General features: G+C 38.6%; 1 long non-coding RNA gene across 2 annotated transcripts; it reads left to right on the top strand.

The window, feature by feature from the left end:
* Positions 1–6,551: 6,551 nt before the first annotated feature.
* On the top strand, positions 6,552–13,398 carry LOC129349666 (uncharacterized). Of its 2 annotated transcripts, XR_008602766.1 has the most exons (4): positions 6,785–6,907; positions 7,830–7,930; positions 9,786–9,886; positions 11,490–13,398. It is a non-coding gene; the product is annotated as an uncharacterized LOC129349666 (long non-coding RNA). The 2 variants fall into 2 exon arrangements; XR_008602765.1 differs by lacking the exon at positions 11,490–13,398 and having other exon boundaries at positions 6,552–6,907; positions 9,786–11,483.
* Positions 13,399–19,728: the final 6,330 nt, after the last annotated feature.

Raw genomic sequence — 19,728 nt, forward strand, 5'->3', positions numbered from 1 at the left:
ATGTCTCATCGGTCGTGTTGGTCCTATCATGAGCATGTCGTGCAGCTCCATAGGCTATGTCACCTTAGTAGTAGGGTGCAGCAGACGAAGGAGACAGCAATACATCCATATGTGTGTGTGTGGGGGGGGGGGGAAATTGCAGGTAGAAATGATGAGGGTGAATCCAGAGTTGCAGGTCAGTACACAGTTCACTGCACGTCAGGGACATGGTGGGAAGCCCAAAGCAGCCTGCAACCTATATGCTTATATCAGCAGGTGTAGTTGTGACCATGCAGTGTGAGCACCTAAGCTGCTGTAGAGACACTGAGTGACAAAGTGGAAGTGAAAGAAAGAAATCTGACCAGGCTTGTTTCTGTACTGGAATTATTTTACCAAGCTCAAGAGTCTTAACTAAGAGCCGTAACTTTGCTTTACATTTACTGCTTTTGTAAAACTGTTGAGATGTGGGTCGTGCACATACCTGCACTGTGACAGAGCTGGTATAACAAATCAGACTGCATTCTTTAAACACTGGACGGGCAGAAAGATATAGAAGTTACAATAAACAGACAGACAGAGGTATGCTAAGGGGTGAAAACAGTGTAGTTGAGACAGGAAACAAACGGGTTGATGGACAGATGTGTATTGTTCAATATCAGTCCCAAAAAGTGCAAAGACAGAGAGCGTGAAAGAGAGGCAGAGGACGGGCAAGAGCAAGGGAGCTGCCCCATATGCAGCAGTGAGCTGCTATTGCAGGCCTTTTAGTCCCATTCTTCCTCTGTGCTTTTCACTTGCGATGCTGCAGTGAGAGCACACGCAAGGCATTTAGTTGCATACCCGCACACATGCATGCATGCACTGCAATGCCTGATTTGCAAGGGAAAGCTGCGAGTCACGCCTGCTGTCCCTGCAGCAGATTGTTGTTATGCCTCACTGCCTGCCTTGCTGTGGATCCAGGCATTGACTGTGTAGCACCATGACACTCCAAACCATCAGAGCGAGGTTAGCTCGGGGTTGGACGACTGTCCAGCTGTAACACCCTTCAGAAATGCTCTTATGGTGTGGTTAGTTTATTTAGGGGAGAAGACTAACTAATGTCACAAATGGAATTAAGCAATGAGTATTCATATTGTGTGTGGTTGTTTGGTGTTTTTGCAACCACCCTGAGCTGCCCAGGTGGGTAGAGTAAGATTTCAAGCACACTTTATTTTGACACTTTGATACATGTCACCCATCCAACACTAATAAGATGTTAAAGTACAATATATGTTGATAGTTTATTGCATTATTGGTTTCAAAGAATAACCTGCCCAGTTTATAAAATGGGCTTTCATGTCGGTTGTTGATCTTTTGGCACCCACTGTTTGGCCTCTAGAATGTTAGCCCTTAAAAAGCACTGCTGGTACTATGAAATGTCGCATAAGTATGAATATTTAGCCAACAAAATGTATGATTTATGACCAAAGAACTCATTCTAGGAACGGTGTCAGTCAGGCATATGGAAATGAATTGTCATTAGTGTAGACTCTTTTATTCTATCACCGCAGTAATGACAGTATGAATGCCTTGTAGTAAAAATAATCCAGCTTCAATGCTTGTCAGAACGTACCACTGAAACTTAAAAATATAATGTCTTCCTAAAGTGAAAGCAGTTTGGCATCATAACATTGTAATGATTTCTCAGAAGCTTTATTTGCAAATCTATGCGAGGAATGTACAAAATAACAGCAACACAATAAACAGACTTTCATTTAAAAAAAACAAAACTTGACACTCGGAAAATTCTGTGTTTTGTGAGACTGTAAGAGAGCTTAATTAAATATGATGGTCAGTGTAAGGTGGTGGCATGAACAAAAATGACATTAATATTGTATATTATTTGGCATCTGTATTGTCAGCTGTTTTTATTGTTTTGTCTTCACTAATATCTACAGTATGACTCTTCTTGTCATGGTCTACTTCTTTCATTCATGTATTTTGATTAGGTTTATAATATCCTTGCACTGTGTAAGTGATTAGATATGTACAGTATACAGGCAATAGACAGTGAGGATTAATAATTTGATCCTGAAGCATGCAGTGTTGTCTATGAGGGTGACTTTGTCAACATGGTGCTGCTAATAAAGTTCTTTTCAATCTCATTTCAACCAAGATGGCTGCCAGCAGTACCCTTTCATAACCTCTGTCACGCCTTCACGTTTCTCCCTTCTTCCTGCTTCCCATCACCCAACGCTTGCAGTACAAGAAAGGAGGGGAGGGAAAACTCCCCCCAGTTCTCGTGCTCCACAGCAACTGCAGTCAGATGACCTTGTCTCTGACTTGCTCTGCTGAGTCAGAAATTGAGGGATGTGTAAGGGGGATGCAGGAAGAGAAGATTAAAAGGCAGAGGGAAAAAGAGGGACAGAGATGACGGAGAGAGAAAGCTGGAACTTATAGTTATTATAACTCATTCTGTCTCTGTGGATGCTGCTCACGTTGTGTCGTAGTAATTTACATGGAGCTGATTTGTGGAGGTTGCCGAGTAGCCGCCCATACAGCACTCAGCCAAGACGGACGAAGTGCCATGTGTGACAGGATAGTCAATGATGTTGAAAGTATGGCATCCAAGGTGTTCTGTATGAGTCAGGGCTGCACATGAATATTGTGTGTCATGAGATTTCCATCTTATAGGCATGTGTATGGAGTAAAATATGTGGATAATATAAAATATGTATGGAGTAAAATATGTATGGATAATACATATTGCATTCATGTAGTATGTTATTCCTGAACATGCAATTTCAAAACTGTGATAATCAGTCTGCTTCTATAAAAGCCTCTGCTCTTCTTGGGAGGCCTTCCATAAGATTTGACAGCAGGAATTTGCTCCCATTCAGCCACAGAAGCACCAGTGAGGTCAGGTACTGATGCTGGGAAACAAGATTTAGCTTGCAGTCAGTTTTCCATTTCACCTGAAAAGTGTCAAATAGGGTTGGAGTCAGGACTCTTTGTAGCTAAATATTTTTTTTCCCCACATGTAACTGACATAAAAGCATTTCTATACGGAAATGTCCTTGCATACAACATCATTAGCATGTTGCAAATAGTAAAACATCCCCTAGTTAGTATGTAAACAGGGGTGTCCACATACTTCTGGCTATTTAGTATATCTATGGACAGCTAAAATTAGGAGTTGTATGTGATTGTAAGGAGTCATTTGTAGTTGTGTATGTGTGTGTATATGTGCATGTGTGAAGGTGATCTCAGCTAATCTGGTTTTATAAATGTCTGACATAATCTGTGTTCCACTCACAGCATCCAGAACAGACAGAAGGGAGGAAGGGAGGAAGAGATCGAGAGACGAGGGGAAGACAGAGGAAAGAGGAGGGAACAAAAAGAGGAGAGGGTTAAGATGGCAGGGGATAGATGGTAGAAAGACAGATGGGCTTAAGGAGGATGACAGAATTGAAGCGTGAGAAGGGACAGGAAGGGAGGGAAAGGAGGGGATGAAGAGGGCAAGAAATAAGACATAGATGAAGTAGGTGGGTGGTGGAAAATTCCTGTGGGATTCAGTGTGGAAAAAGTGACACAGAACTGCCACAGGACATAAGAATGACACTGGGGAGGAAGGGCAGAAGCTGTATTTAGAAACTGAATAAGGAATGCAAGAAAAGCAGAAGTGGAAACACATGCGCATCGTCATGTTTCCATCATTTCATCTGGCTTAGATTAATTTCCTGGAAACCTAACCTAACCCTAACCAGAGCTACTACTTGCCTAATCCTGACACTTACCTAAACAGTAAGCCAAGTGTTCAAGTTAAAATCCAATGATTTACAATATGGGGCTTTTTGTCTCCCTAAAGGGAGGCTAGTACCAACGCTGTCATTGTGTAAACAAATAAAAAGAAAAAAAGATGAGTGTCTTCTTCTTCACCCTAAGAGATGCAACAAAGGGAGTCAGGAAATTGTCAATCAGGACAAAACTATTTATTGTTTAATCCCCAAAACTGTTTCCTTGAAGTGTAGCAATGGATTGGAAACACCAATTAGACATTTGCTGTTTGTTAGAGAATGAATGTCACAGAAAATCTAGTTGGAACAGTTAACTAATTAATACCATATTTTAAAACATTCTAACTTTGTTTATCTTTGTGGCATTACATTTAGAGACTTATGACCTTATTTTATGGACCTTTTCCCAGCAGAAATTTTAATTTGCCCAGAGAACCGCAGGTGTTGGCAATAAAATCACTGATCAACACCGTTTGAGTGTTCCAGTTGTCCATGCCATCAAGCACAATACAAGTGCCTGGCAGCCGGGATACCTAATGCAGCCTTTTATCATGTTATTAATAACACTTGTGCCAGATTATCTGCCACGAAAGTTGAGAATAAACAATTAAAATGTTGACTAGGAGGGGCGGGTCAGCATCAAGAAATAAAATCTTACAAAGAGTTCTTTTTTTATGTCCAGAACTTTCTCAGAACACACTCACATGAGCAAGTACACAAAAACTGACATAACATACATTTATAATATATCAGATTGATTTGCCAGTTCATGTAATAATCAAACCAAATGCACGCATGGCTTCAGCTTGCCACATGGCCAGTAGAGCATCTATCTGTACATCTGGTTCTAATGCATTTCCTCTGTCTGTCCTCCCTGACCCCTCCTCCTTCTCTTCTTCCAGGAGCTGTCCTTTCAGCACCACAGCCACTGCAGCAAAGCCCTATTCCTCCCTACCTTCGCCACCGTGGTTTCTTTTTGTTGTTGTTGTTCAATTCAATTTATAAATGAATCATAGAAAAGTCACGCTTCCAATGTTACGTTACAGTTAATCTCCACTCTTTCAAATGTGTTTTCTTATTTTCTACATCGGATGAAGTTGATTATGAAATTTATTGCTTTCGTGTGGTTTTGGTTAATGCATTTCCCTGAAACATTATCAGCAGCTGTTTTCTTGTATCTGAGGCGGTGGTTTCAACAGAGCATTTTTTATACATACAAAGTCAAGACTAAAACAAATGTGAATGAAAATAAAGAGCATTTAATGAAGTCTCTCAGTTTGCAAGGCCATTAGAAGCAAACATCCGTCCACATGTTCTCCATTTTATGTAGCTGTCTACGACTGGGTGTTTATTCTCAGTATGTACTTAAAATATACTCAAAGTTCCATTAACCCTTTAAGACCCACCATTGTGCAAGTCCGCCAGGACATATTTTTACATTTTTACATGCTGTAGTGCCATTTTTTGGAGTATTTTTATTTGCTTTACATCAAAATAACCCTGATGTCCCAAATTTTAATAATATGTAATGACTTATGTCTTAACTACTACAAAAAATTGCTTAAAAGTGCAATAAACCTTAAAAAAATGAAAATCGTTTTTGTTTTTTTCACATTTATTTCAAAATACAGAAATTGCATAACTGTATCCCTCAAATTTGTAAATGTAAAAAAGTTGCACAATATCCTTTGGAACCACAGGAAATTTATTTGGAGTCTGTACATAATTTGCTTTTTGAGATATGGTCAATTTTGTAACCTGTAAAAAAACCCGAAAATAAACAAAACTGCAAAATTTGCAAAGAGACAACATCAACATTAAAACAAACTATTTACAATAGTGCAATCAACTTTCTAAGTGTGCCAGATACTTATGAACACACATATGTTATGTACAAAACCATGGTCAGACCATAAAAAGTGCATTTGAAAATAAAAGAAAATCGTTTTTACTGAGTTGAATCAAACAGTATTTTGATGGTCTCCTGGTCCAAGTACTTGGACAGGTCTGATGGGGAAGGGCTGTCCACATATTCTGACAGAGGTGGCTGGACACCTGGCCTCCTTTTCGGCAGGCAGGAAATGTGGCAGAGAAGGTAAGCTGTCAGGTTCCTTCTCAGTTTTCCAGCCAGCTGTAGGGAGCGCCTCTGGCCCGGAGCGCTCGCTGGTGGAGCGGCTGCTGCAGCGTCTCCTGGCTGGAGGACGGTCTGTCCCTCTACCTCTCGCTGGGGTACCAGGACAGCAGGAGACCTCCATTCTCTCCTCTTCCTCCTCCTCCTCCTTCCCAACATTGTAAATGCTGCACACAGAAAAAGTTACGTGGTACGTTAGCTGTGCGCAGCACATGACTTGTAAAAATGATGCGTATTTTGCGCGGAATGCTTTCGGCGGCGTTACATGTATATTATACTTTCTTTACTTTTCTCCAACTCAAAACAAACAACTTCTCATGAATACAGACTTACATGTCACTGGAATGATCAATTCCTTCGATAAGATCGGCTTCATCCGCGCTGGTGGCAGAATCCGGGCCAGACGAGTGGCTGGACTCTTCATCCGACTGTAGTTTGCTGGAGAGCTTCGCTCCAGATGTAAAATAGTTTGGCGCGACCAGGTTTTCGCGGCTCCTCAACTAATGTGTAGAAGTGTGTCAAAGGTGTGTGTGGTGGGTCCGTGTACGGATCTGGTAATTGGATTTTCCGTTCTGAAACGGGTATTGAAAAACAAAAAACTAGTGGTTATTTGATTTTCGTTTTAAAATACAAAAATTAAAATTGAAATACAAGGCGTTTTTCCTTTTCATGATCAAAAAGGGATATACGATTTTTTAAAATGCTTTGATTTTCGGTTTATATTTAGAATAACAAGAAAGTAAAATCAGTAAGAGAAACGAAAAAAGGTCCGTTTTTTCATTTTCTGAGACCGGAAGTGGTCATCAGGAAGTGTGGAGCCAAACGACAACAAGATTCTCAGAGGGCGGAGCCAGAGAGCAGTGATTGGTCAGACTGACTGAGAGCCAGAGAGCAGTGATTGGTCAGACCATAGATACCATAGAAGACAGCGCGCTAGTGTATCTAGTTTGCTATATGTATCTCTCGTCGGCACGTCTGGTAGCGTCTCTGGCTGCTGTTGACCTTGTTTTTGGAGTAAAACACGGTAAGAAGATAAATACTTCTAACCAGTAGCGTTGTTTTGTTGTACGTTAAGTCAGCGACTTTGAAGAGTTGTGTTTTGTCGTGTTTGAGCAGTTGGTCCGGACGCGTTAGCTAGCTAAGCGGCTAAGTTAGGTAGCTAAGCGGCTAAGTTAGCTAGCGGGCTAATTAACACAGGTGGCTAACTTACCGCTGAACACCTGTGTTAGTTGCTGCAGCAGCTCTCCGTCATTATTAGATGACCTTCTCAACCTGTATTTCTCTGCTGTGTATTTTAGCTTTTAAAAAAGTTATTTTACTTTAAGGTTAACTGAAACCTGTTGAGCTGCACTGAAGTTTAACATTCAGCTGGTTTGAATTAAACAACGCTTAACTTAACATTGCGCAACATTGCCTCTCTGAATCTCCATAATTTCATTAAATTCCTTCTCTCTTCCACTGCTCAAGTTCAATCCAGTATATAAAATGACATTAATAGTGAATAAACTAACAACCAGCCATTGTATTTATTTATTACTGCATGTATTTGTAGTAAAACATGAGTTGAAACATCCTACTTTTGGATCTAGAACTGCACAAGCCGTTCATTTTCAGTCACCTGATGAGTTAAACTCCCCTTTTTATGTGAGGTTGAAGCAGAAAGTCTGAATTAGCAAAGAAAGTTCTTTATAATTTGCGATAACTGTTATCTCTGACTGAGGCTTTAGTTTTTGTTGAGCCGATTTACACGTAGAAACTTTGTTCAGGAAAATTTCTCAGTAGCTCAGAGGACAGGCTGCTTTTTACACAACCTTGTAAGAGAATGTCTGTCAATGCTTTCAGCAGAATTTAGAAACACGACACTTCCTAAACAGATATTTTGAGGCTGTGAGGTTGAACGTTTTAGAGTATATCAGTGTGTTTCTTTGTGGTCTTTTTGTTTCTAGGTGGAAGCTGAATTAGTGAGGATGACTCCTGCTCCTGTCATCTCTAAGCTCCTCACACATCTTTACCTGCACATGAGGAAAATCACTCCTGTAGAATGCAGGTATGTTTGTCATTATTATAAAAAGATGTTGCCTGGTGACCTGTCAGAAACCCATTATACAGAGTCAGCCAAAATAATGTTTACACACATCAGGAAAAGAAAAACTTGCATAAATATTTCAATACCAAATTTATTCAGACATCACAAGATTAATAAAAGTTATCTTTGGCCTGTACAATTACAAGAGGTACTCAAAGTGGTGGCCACTGGCTTCCAGACATTTCTGTTGTGTTGTAGACGTCACTTGTTGATGCTCCATTCATGAGGGTAATGCTATCTGTTGGGAAAACATCGTACAACAGGACACAGAGTTGTCATGATTTGATCAAACTTAGAAAGAGGAATCTATATGTATAGAAGTACTGATACAAATGAAATATTTATAAAAAGTTTTTCTTTTCCTGATGTGTGTACATTATTTTGGCTGACTCTGACTCTGTGAACTTAATGAGAACAAAACCGTCATTTAATTGTTGCTCTGAAAGCTTCTTTAGTGAAAACCAGCTGGTGTTCTGCTTTGAAACAAACTGCTGTTGAGGTCTGTGTTTTTAGGTTTAACCCCACAGTTTCTGAATGAACTGATAGTTTGTTTTTTTTTCCTGATCAATGTGGACATTATAATTGATGGTAGCATTTACTGATCATATAATCAGCATGACAATATAACAGTATAACCTTCTGACCACCTGACTAATACTGTGTTGGTCCCTTTATGCTGCTAAAACTCCTCTGACCCAGTGGTTCATCAGAACCTCTGGGGATGTCCTGTGGATTCTGTGGATCCTGTGGGTTGCAGGGTGGGTCCTACCTAGACCAGGCTGATCCTGGACCATCCCACAGATGCTCAATCAGATCTGGATGTGGGGAGTGTGGAACCCAGGTGAACAGCTTAGCTCTGTTGTGTTCCTCGGACCACTCCTGAGCAGTTTGTTTGTCCTGCTGAGGGAGGCAGCTGGCATCAAGGACTGCTGTTGCCATGGAGACTAGGGGGTTGTTTGTCCTGCAGTGTTTAGGTGGTGGTACATGTCAAATATCCACATGAACGTCAAGGTTTCCCAGCAGAACGTTGCATTAGAACAAGATGATAGATGTTGTTCTCTTCAGCTGTCAGTGGTCAGAATGTTGTGGCTGATCGGTGGATCTGTCTGCCTTTACTCTGACATCCAGAGTTATACAAAAGTGTAGTATGTGTGCAGTGCAGAAGAGATTTACTTTATTGAATGCATTTTTTTTTTTTTTAAAGGGAGAGCATTGTTTTTATCCACCTGAAGAAGACCTAATCTTTCCCTTCAAAGGATAGTTAATTGTTACTACGGCTTCTATAGTGGTCCCATCAGAGAAAATCATATCCATATACAGATTTTTATTAATTCCAGGGCTGGTTCAGTAAAGATTATAATAATAACTACATCAGATAATTCTTGGTCGCAGTTGGAATTTTGCAGCCTGAGAGATTGTTGAGAAGGTTTGCAGTTCTTGTTTTAGCAAAATATGTTATAATAGAAGATCTTTATTGTCATTGTACATGAAATTATCTGCAAACCAGCAAAGTGTATCAGTCTGAGGTATCTATAAAGTAAATAAAGAAAAATGCTTCTAAAGCCAATAATAAACAGAATATTTTGAGGGAATATTCTAAAAAGGAAAGAAAAGCTCCATTCTCACTCCTCTCAGGATAAACTGTCATTAAAATGGACTTTAAATTTAGCTTCAACACGAGATAAAAACATTTACTTTCATTACTGATGTTGTCAAGTTTTAATAAAGTTCATGCTACTTTTATAAAATGATGAAAGTGAATCAATGGTATTTCTGTGATCTGTGTTTGATTTCTGTCTTTTCTCCTGTCATCCAGATGTTCAGAGGGAGATGATGCCACATCTGGTCCAGCTGATGGAAGGTCTTGAAGTTCTCTGACTGGCCTCGACTGAAGATGGTCGTCTCACTGGATTTAAGGTTCAGATGCTCAGTAACAAACTCCACCAATGAGCCAACAGGGAAGCTTTAGGTTTATTAAATGTTGCTATGAAGGTATCACTGTTTTTCTTTGTGAATGCAATGTGCTCCAACTGAAACTTGAATTAGAACTTCGAAGTAAATCCTTCCATCTGAAAGGATTTAGTTGCATTAATAACCTCATAACATTCTAGTTTTTATTCCAGTCTTGGTTGGAAATAGAATCTCTGTATTGATTCAGGTAAAAACTGAACTTCACAGCATGTTGAAGCAAAACAACCAGATGAAAACTGTGATGGTGTTGGATTGTCAGACCGTAATGTTGCAGCTCAAAGCAGCTTTTCTATCTCAGTTCATTCTGACATTCAGCTATGAATCAACACAGCAGATGGTGATCCATGCTGTGGAAGTCTCACATCTCCTGATTTAATGGAGCTGCTTTGCACTTTTTACACTGTTTATTCACCAACACTTTATTTAATAAAAGTCCCATCTAGTTTTCATGAGGAATGTGATGTTTTAATTTCTCTGTGAATAACTGCAGTCTAATGTAACAGCTGGAGTTGTAACATCTGTCCTGATATTGATCATGAAATATTGATCAGAATACTTATGGTTAGCAGTCATCCCTGAAGTTTTATATTAAAATCTTTACTTGTGTTATGAACTTTGGTAAGAAGCAGAAACTTTTGCGTTGCCATGGATACATGAGTGTTAAATTCTGTCCATGTTTTCATTTTGGGAAATTCAGTCCAGTTCCAGAATGTGGAGGAATTTAGTCTCACAATCACAGACAGCAAATATTATCTGAAAGTTGGGTTATTGTTGTTTATCAGCACAATACAAAAAGATTAATGTTAGAAATATTCCAGTTAAGACTCTAGAATATCATGAGTTATGTAAATATACCTCAATAATATGAATGTTCAGGTTAAGATTGTACAGTAATATTTATTATGTAAGTTTAGCTGATTAAAGTTTGACTCTGCACTAAAATATTATTTAAATTTACATCATTATAATATTTAGGGTCAGACCCTACAGTATTGAGATTAAGAAATCAAATATTCTATAAAATGTAAATACACTGAATTCATTTGGAGATATTTAAGTGAGACTCCACAATATTATTTGACACAAATCTATCTAAATCAAAATTTTAATCCTTTTTACTCCAAACATTTACTGGACTGAGTTAAATATTAAAATCACTCCTTTCTAATCCTCTGCTGTATGTTCAAACCTGAGGCCTTAAATAGAAACACACAAGTATCTGATTGAAGGAACTTCTGCAGAGTCCTGGTTCCAGAACATGATGATAGAATTATAGACAAACTTTAACAAAAGCTGCCTGAGAGTTTACAGGTTTTTATGTTAGATTTCTTCAGTAATTTAATGAGTGTTATCAGCAATAATCAAGTGTTCATTTGATGAACTTCATTTCCTAAAACATCCAGAATTGGAGCTCATATCTTTGGCAGCTGTAAAGTTTCTGCTCCTTCAAAGTTCACAACACAATGAATGAATTCCTAAAACACTCTCAGTGCTGGAGAGCGTTTGTGATGCTGAAGCAGTGACCAGTTTTTCTGTTTCTTCTCTGAAGCTGCACAATGAGGGACATCTGCAGAGACTGAGAAAGAGTCTCACCACATCCTGACATGAGGAAAAAGACTTTATTGAAGACTACAATGAGAAAAACTATCAGACAGCAGACAGCTGCATTCAAGGTGAGCTCTGAACATTTGATCTGGAACAGGAATTCAATAACGGCAGCATGAGCTTCATTTCAGTCTGTAGCTGCTGAATTCATGGATGAATCATCTAGCACTAGAGAGGAAGACCGTCAAACATCCACGTCAGCTGATGGAGGTCCAAGGGTCTCACCAAACAAACAACCTACAGAGTGAAGACCTCAAATCTGATTGGATGGCCTCCTATTCAGCCACGTGTGAACAAATGGCTCTAAGCTGATTTGTTTTCTAAAATAAATCTAGTTTGAGTCCTAATCTATGCCTGTGTGTTTGCTTCTTTACACCGCTGTTAACAGTTTAGGCTGTTAGATTGTTCCAGATAAGACAAGTACAAGATTCTTCAGAGCCGTTCTACCACGAGCCTGACAGGAAGAACTCCAACAGCTACTGAATGTTCCTGTGGTTCCCTCAAGGCTACAGGAGGAGCCCTACGAGGACGAGCCGGTCCACCTGATGGTGGCCAGTCGCTGCAGTTCAAAGCCAACACCGACTACGTGGACTTCTACTGGACCACACGGAGGCCTTCAAACCAGACCAACAAGTTCAGCGACTCCCCGACTCGTGGGTCTGAGGACGCCGCCGAGCCTCGGTCCAGCCGGCCTCCTGTCTGTGGGTGTTTGAGTGCTGAGAGGTTTGTGGATGCATGTGAACATGTCTGTGTTGAAACAGCAGCTTTGGACTCAGTAACGCCAGGAAAAACCAAGAGCTCCTTTATTTGTGACTTCCACTAAAAAACTGATGAAAATAAGTTTGCCAGGGTTCTGACTGATAACAGATTATTAAATAATGAAAATAATTGTTTAAATATTCCTTTAAACAATCCTTTTAGGTCTACATTTCCTTTACACTGACTTCTTGGTATATGTACAAGTATTCTGGGTGGAATATACCATTAAGCCTAATGTTCAAGGGTTCTGGGAATATACCATTAAACCAGCCTTTAAGGTAAATGTTCCAGGATGTTGAGTAGAACATACCATCAGATCAACCTTTTAGGTCTACATTGGAAGATTTTAGAGTAGAATATTACTCCAAACCATCCTTTAGGTCTACATTTAAGGTGGAATACTCCTTTACACCAAGATTTTTTGGTCGAGGATTTTGGATGGAATACTCGGTTAAACCAACATTTTAGGTGCATGTCCAAGGATTTTTGGTGGAATGTTCCTTTAAGGTGGATGTTTGAGGACCTTGTAGGTGGAATACTTCCTGAAACCAACCTTTTAGGTCAACATTCAAAGATTTAAGGTGGAATATTCCTTTAAACCAACCTAAATTTCATGTTTTGATCATTATCAAGTGAGAAACCTCAATCCAGACTCCTCATAATGACGTTTGAGATTTATGCTGCTGTTATTTGTTTAGTCCAGACTAAATGACAGAAATCCACAACTGTAATTTTATTTCAGGACTCGGTTATTAAATGTCAAAACAATCCATGTGACTCTAAAAACTCAACAGCTTTACAAACTCTAAGATTAAACTCTCCACAAGGATCCAAAATAAGTTGGACTTCTACATGAGAGCTTTAATTATTCTTCATCTACTTCCTGAAAAGTTTGGTCAATAAAAAAGACAAAACTAATATTTTCAGCTGAACTAAAGACAGACTTTGTGATTTTTCTGCTCACATGTTGTGTTGTTGTAAACTTACTCTTTCAAATAAATAGCCTCCTAACCCCCTGGAAACCAGCGTTTGTCCTGTTTTTGTGTTGCTCCTCGGCGACCCGAGACAACCAGGTCGTAATGTTTTTTGAGCAACACACCATACTATGACGTTTTTACAATGATGGTTCTATTATGGAACCAGTTTGACATGTTCAGGTGTAGTTTGTGATGAAAACTACAGATTTCAGGTATCAGAAAGGTGGGCTTTCAACCTTTCTTGTTAACTTTTCTGCTTCACTTTAAACTAAATTTCATTCATTAACCCAGCCCTCTGGACATCCAGTAAGCTGTGTTCCTATTGGTGTCCAGGGTGGCTGCTTGGTGTTATCAGGAACACCTGAGCAGCTCAGTGTCTTCCTGCTTTATTTAGCTGCAGACAAACATTTCCTCTGCTTCACCACTGAACCGGGTTTGGCTCCATTGCTTTAGTTTGTTCTTTAGGCGTTGGCTTGCAGCTTCCAGCAGTAAAATCGTCTTTAATGTGTTTCTTGGTGTGTTTTAGGGCTTTGTACTGGATAGTTGTCTTGGTAAATGTGGTTCTTTAGCCACAGTTAGCACATGGTGCTAATGTGTGCAGTGATTAGTGGATTTGGTGCAGCTGAGTTGTGTCTTTATCTTGGCTGTAGTGAGTCTTCAGAGGTTTTTGGTCAGACACATTCTGTATTCTTTGGTTGGTTGTCCAGAAGGTAAGAGTTCCTGTCCTGATTCTCTGTTCTCAGAGGTTCTCTGGTAGGCTGCAGGAGACTTTAGCGTTTGGGTTGTGCTAGTTTGGTTTTTGTATGGTTTCATTTGGACGACTATCTTGAGGCCCCTCCATGTGGTTTAGTGAGGTTTTCTGGAACAGTTCTACAAAGCAACCTGCAGCAGAAGAGACTTTGAGAGTTTTTAGGAAGTTCTGGAGACCAGACTTTAGAGCAGCAGAAACATTTGTCAGCAGTTTGAGCAGGAGAAGGTGAGCTTCAGAGTAGAAATGAGACAGAAACCTTCTTGACCCGTGTGGTGAGGTCCTGTACCAAGAGTTTGAGCAGGTTGTGAAGAGTCTGTAGTTCTTTGGTCTGAAAGCACAAGAAGAGTCAACTCATTAAAGGAGAAAACAGGAGATATTGTTGGTTCTTCTGTCACTCTGCAGTTTCCAGTTTCCTTAGACTGAATATCAAGTTTATATTTTAAATGATTTCCCATGTGAGCCCAAGAAGACTTCAGTAAACTCCCTCCATCCCCTGGACACGTTTTATTATGATGTTAAATCTTTTTTTTTTAATGTTTTTGAGGTTTAATCATAGTTTTAGCATAGTTTTTTCTCTTTGCTTGTTTAGTTTTGTCATCTGTGTGAAAGGTGCTAAACAAATAAAGCTGAATTGATAAACTGAATAATTGACTAACTCATGATTGTGACAACAGAAGTATTTTCATTGTGATTTAAGGGTTTGTTTCATTTCTAAGGTTGAGGTTAAAATCTTGACAGAAAAAAAGATTAAAGAAATAAACTACATTTTAAAAAAGCAATTAAATCAAAGGAAAAACATTTAATACAACAAAACTTTTAAAAAGAAAATTAAACATTAAATACAATTATATTAAACAGACAAAATATTTAATTAAATAATTAAACAGAAGAAACAAAACATGTAATTATGAAATTAAACAAAAATTTTTAAACAAAACTGAAACATTAAAGATGAAATATTTTAGATAATTAAACATTTAAAAAATAAAATTAAACAAGAATATTAAATATTTTTAAAAAAAATACAAAACATTAAATTATTAAACCTTTAAAAAGACAAAACATTGAATTAAAAATAAAATGTTTGATTAGAAAATTAAATCTTAACAATAAAACTTTAAACATGAATTCAACAGAAAATACAATGAAGCATTTAAAAAGAAAATTAAACATTAAAAGGTGGTAAAACATTAAAAAAGAAAAACCTTAAAGATTTAATCGAAAAATTAAACATTGGGAAAGAAAAGCAAATTTTTCAAACAAGCCGATAAAACATTTGAAAAAACAACAAACATTAAAAAGACAAAACTTTGAAATCAAATCAGACATTAGAAAAGAATAAAAGGTGAGAAAAAACAAAATTAAACATTTAAGAAGAATCAAACTAAAGACAAAACATTTGAAAAGACACCAGTTAGACTTTAGAAGATCAAATTAAACAGAAGAGACAATGAAACAAAGAAAAAGAGCAAAAACAGATAAAGGTCTGAAAGTGTTTTCTAGTCTGAAATGAAAACATCAAGTTTTTTCTTCAAACATTTCCTCTTTCTATGTTCTTGGTTTGATTGTAGACAGATTTACTAAGAACTCATTTCAGAAAACTGCTTTCCAGATAAAGTCTACTAGTAGTTGAAGGCATTTATCAAACTAATGTTACCTTCTGATCTCCACAAACTTTACTGTTCAGTGAAGAGAATCAAAGTTTGTTGAGGATTTCTAAAAAACCCACAGGTGAAGGTCTGAGAAGAACTCAGATGGATGATCTAAATGTGAAATCAAGACTCATGGTCACAAGTTTTAAGGCTTCTGTTAACCACAAAGTTCAAACTAACAGAGAAGTACTGAGAAACTTTTAAAACTTCAGTCCTCAGACTGTCTGAAGGTTCAAACTAACAGAGAAGTACTGAGAAACTTTTAAAACTCCAGTCCTCAGACTGTCTAAAGGTTCAAACTAACAGAGAAGTACTCAAGAACTTTTAGGTTTTCAGTCCTCAGACTGTCGAAAGGTCCAAACTAACAGAGAACTACTCAGGAACTTAGAAGATATCAGTCCTCAGACTGTCTGAAGGTTCAAACTAACAGAGAACTACTGTGGGACTTAGAAAATTTCAGCCCTCAGACTGTGTGAAAGCTCAGGTCCTGAGGACTCGGGAGGTGTGGAGGCTTGGAAAGTCTTGGAACTGAGGGTTCAACCCTCCAGCACAAAGGCTGAAGTCCAACCTCCTGAGAAAAACGGTCGAGATGAGACTCGAGTTTAAAAAAAACTCGAAAACGACAAAAAATAGATGATAAATGCGCAAAAAAAAGAAGAATTTGTATCTGAGCGAGTAGCTCAGGAGGATAAGAAGAGGACTACCGACTGGAAGGTCGCAGGTTCAAGACCCGCCACCGGCCTTTTTCTTTCTTTGTCTTTGTCAGGATTTTGATAAAACTTAAGAAGGGTCTGGTCTTGAACCAGCGACCTGCAGCTCCATAGGCAAATCCTTAACTCACTGAGCTACAGATCAGATACAAAGAAATAAATTCGTCGTCCCTTTGGCATCGTAGTTCATGAAGTGACCACATGGGTGGAGCCAAGGCGGAGTCTGGGTGGAGTCAGGGCGGAGAGTAGGCGGGGAGGTGGGTGGCGGCCTCCCCCCTCTACTCCCCCACCTCCCCCCACCACCCACCACACCTTCCCCCGCCCCACGAGTTCTTCGAGTCTCGACGAGTTCTTCGAGTCTCCACGGGTTTTCCCAAGTTTCTGGAGTTTCCACGAGGTCGGAGGCAGAACAAGCTGACATGAAGAGGTGTTGAAGTCGGCCAGGATGGACTGACTTTTTACAGTGACTAGAAGGAAGACGACTAGAAGAGCAGGTCTTTAACCACCATCCATAAAATCCATGGAGTCGCTCCAGAGAAATGAAGGGAGGTCAACTTTTATCAACCTCCATCCACATGTTCAACTTCATATTTTTACTTGGAGATTTTTAGCACCACAAATCTTTAGTATCACACTTTATTATCATTTATTAGGACTTTAATGGAATCCACCAGCAGATTTAGTTTTTGTTGACAAACTTTATTCTTGTCGTCGTGGGACTGCAGTATTTAAAACTGTTCCTTCGATTTGACCTCATGTTTATTAGTTTGAGTGGAGAAACTTATTTTAGTTGTCGATTCGTCTCTTAAAAACCAAATAATAAATTGGCTTGGTCAAGAGGTTTAAATTTCTTACTTTGTCATATTTTAAATATGACAAAAAAATATAAAAATAAAGCGTCTTTAGACAATTTGACCTGTAATTGGCATTATATAAATAAAATTGAATTAAAATTGTATATATCCTTTAATGCTGGAAAACACATTTTCTTTGTCCATTAATCTGTTGATTGTTTTCTCCAGTAATTCATTTCTTGTTTTGGTTTATAAAATGTCAAACCCAAATATATTCAGTTTACTGTCATAAAAAACAAAAAGATTTACATTCATGATGCAGGAATCAGGCAGCTTTTCACTTTTTATCTTAGTTTAGTCAGAAAGATAGTTGATAATGTGTGAATTGTTGCAGCTTTTGAGCCGTAAAAGGTTTTAATCTTTGGGGCCGAGTGTCAAAAAACATTTAGAAACCGACATCAACAAAACACTCAAAGATTTGAACATCATTAAAGGGAAATCCAACTTTTGCATGACAATGTCTAATTAAAGGACATTTATTTCCAATGTAAATGTGTGATATTCATCCTCTGGAGCTTTCTCTTCACATCGTCTTCCACCTGGACTGGTTTGGTCGGGAGCATGTGCAACAAACATTTGAAAAACTGCACTTTAACATCAATGAATGACACTGAAGTTTAATCTCTACATAAATGAGACTGAGTCTGGATGTGCTGCTCTGTCATTAACTCCTAAGTTTAGGGAAAGTTCAAACAAAAGACAGCAGTTCAGATAAGACTTGAGAATGAGCTTATTTTGAACAAACATCTCAGACTTTCTGAGCTTCAGCACCTCTAGCAAGATATTTAACAACAAGCAACTCAAGAGATCCAGAAGTTGGAGAGAGTTAGCTTTAGCTGAGCCAAAGAACATGTGGGACGCTAACCTAGCAAACATTTCAGACTTTTCTCTGTGAATTCTGAGAAATAATTTCCTATTTAATGACAGAGCTACACATCTTAACTCAGTCTCATTAAAACAGACTCTAATTCAGTGTCATCCATCCATATTAAAGTGCAGTTACCCAAAATGTTTGTTGCATGAGCTCCAACAAACCTGTCCAGGTAGAAGGCCACTTTGACAAACAGGAAGTGGAAGATTCCAAGCAGATTTATAGAAGGGGGAACGGACTGTACTAAGTGTGGTCGAGTATAGAGGGGTGTTTTGTGGGTTTTTAAGGCTGATAATGATTATTAGTGAGACATTTGGAGTATATTCATTTGGATATTCATTTGCAGTAAATGAAAGTATTTAAATCTTGGAGTTAAACTTAGAAGAACACAAACTCTAACAGAAAACTTTGTTGATACTTTTTGTTTTGTTTACAGATGTTAAGTTAAAGGAGTTTTATTCGTGACGTATAACCAATCAAATCACTCCAGAAGACAGAGCGACCACAGGTAGATAAAGGTTCAGAGCCAAAGTAGCACCATTTTTAAAATTTATTTACCGTAAATCAGTAAAAAATAAAATACTGATAATCAGTAAATCAGTCAGCCCAAATTACTACAATTCTACAATGTATGTCTTTCCTTTGACTTGTTATTTGTACAATATACGATGTATATGATGGTGTTTTTTCATACCAAAGGCTATACTATGATGTTTTCTAAGAGACATACGATGCTACTCTGTTGTTCTGGCTGCTGCACTCCTCCCTTGTTTTCTGGATTGTACTCAGCTGCATGCCTTCGTCCACCCGGCCTCCGTTGACTCGTCCCGCCTGCCCTCTCTGGAGCTGAAGCTGGATTGGAACAGACCAAAGTACAGTCCAATCACGATGCCAGCTGCCTCTCAAAAGGGTCCTTCATCTGGCAGGTGGCGCCACTTCTTCTGAGGGGAAGCTGAGCTGGCCCGGCAGAACTTTGGAGATGTGTTCCAGTGGTTGGTGGATGTGTGGGGAGATAGAGAGGGACCTTTGAATTGTTCACAAAGGAAAACAAGGAACCCACTGGTAGTTTTAGTTTAGGATGCTACTGCGGTGTGTTTTTGGGTTTTAAGAGGTGAACAGGAAGAGGTTTTTTTCATACTGATTATCTTTTACTTTGTTCCTGGTTGGAATGTCCATCAATGTCAGCATGAAGTTCACTTTTAGTTCTGGTTATTTATTTTTATTTTACTAACACCCATTTGCTTTTAACCCCCTCACATGTTGTGCTGTTGTAAACTTACTCTTTCAAATAAATACTCATCTAACCCTCTGGAAACCAGCGTTTGGACTGTTTTTGTGTTGCTCCTCACCTACTTCAGACAGCCGGGACAAAATAACGTTTTGTGGACTAAAGGCTAAACTATGACATTTTTAGAGCGACATGCTATACTATGACGTTTATTGGGCGACACGCTATACTATAGGCTTTTTAAATTGACATATTACTGTGACTTTTTTTGTTTTCGTTTTTTTTTTGTTGTTTTTTTCGCAACATATAAGAATTTGAACAGCTTTTCAAATTACTATACTTTTACCTGTGCAATGAAATATTATTTTATGGCGATTTTCA

The sequence above is a fragment of the Amphiprion ocellaris genome, chromosome 9 (genome assembly GCF_022539595.1).
Source record: "Amphiprion ocellaris isolate individual 3 ecotype Okinawa chromosome 9, ASM2253959v1, whole genome shotgun sequence".
Classification (NCBI taxonomy): Eukaryota; Metazoa; Chordata; class Actinopteri; family Pomacentridae; genus Amphiprion; species Amphiprion ocellaris.